The sequence below is a fragment of the Myotis davidii genome, unplaced genomic scaffold (genome assembly GCF_000327345.1).
Source record: "Myotis davidii unplaced genomic scaffold, ASM32734v1 scaffold964, whole genome shotgun sequence".
Taxonomy (NCBI): domain Eukaryota; kingdom Metazoa; phylum Chordata; class Mammalia; order Chiroptera; family Vespertilionidae; genus Myotis; species Myotis davidii.
This window is the reverse complement of record NW_006298351.1, coordinates 1,773,672-1,774,670: the sequence shown is the minus strand read 5'-3', so window position 1 is coordinate 1,774,670 and position 999 is coordinate 1,773,672. Positions and strand designations below refer to the sequence as shown.

The following is a 999-nucleotide window of genomic DNA, read 5'->3' as shown; positions in this document are numbered from 1 at the left end:
GTTGGGGGGTGGGGCGGGGTAAGAGATCAACCGAAGGACTTGTATGCATGCATATAAGCATAACCAATGGACACAAGACAATGGGGGGTATGGGAGGCTAGGGGAAGGTTCAAGGGGAGAAAAAATAAAAGGAGACATATATAATACTCTTTGTAATACTTTAAGCAATAAAACAATTTAAAAAAATTAGATAGTACATGCACATAGTAATAAATTTCAGAGTACAAACTGTATTTTTAATATTACTGTAAAAATTGGGACACCAGTATTTTTTTTATTTTTTTTATTGCTTAAAGTATTACAAAGGGTATTACATATGTGTCCATTTTCCCCCCCTGCCCTTGACAGTCCCCTAGCCTCCCCTATCCCCCAGTGTCTTATGTCCATTGGTTATGAAGACACCAATATTTTAATATCTGACTCTGGATTGGTGGCAAGTCCAAAGCCACTATACAAAAACGAGTAAGTGTAGAGAGAGATAGAGAAAAACAGTCTACAATCCAACATATGCCTCTGAACCAAAATTCTAAAATATATGAGGAAGATTAACAAAATAATTAAGCCTATAAAACTAATAAGGAGATGAATTAATTTGGTTTAAATAAACACAATAGAGATTTGAAAATGACTTAAATGTTTAAGCTCTGGAAAAAGATAAAGAATAGAATAACAAAAGAAGTTATACAATATCAACAGGTAAAAATGAAACAAGAACAGGTGATATGGCAAAGTATCAGTACCTGGAGTGATTTCGTGAATCTCCCCTAGGAATGGATGACTCCTCAAATATTTGCTGCATCTTCCAGCTGACTTCCAGCTTGAACATTTCTTTGCTGTTCTCCAATCTAGGAATGGGAAGTCAAGGTATATGTGAACATGGTGGGGGCAGCTTTAGGCCTTCTCCATCTAGAGCCACCCACCATGCCATCCAGAGCCCCTGCCATGCGGTCTCTCTCTATTTGTGTTTTCCTTAGGAAACAATGGGGCAGAGCAGATCAG

General features: G+C 37.6%; 1 long non-coding RNA gene across 2 annotated transcripts in view; it reads right to left on the bottom strand.

Annotated features, from left to right (window-relative positions):
* The window catches only part of LOC102751283, a 33,766-nt gene extending 32,921 nt beyond the window's left edge, over window positions 1–845 (bottom strand). For both annotated transcript variants that reach the window (XR_001515610.1, XR_436200.1), the window contains exon 1: window positions 741–845. This is a non-coding gene — a long non-coding RNA (uncharacterized LOC102751283). The remainder of the gene's footprint in view (window positions 1–740) is intronic.
* Window positions 846–999: the final 154 nt, after the last annotated feature.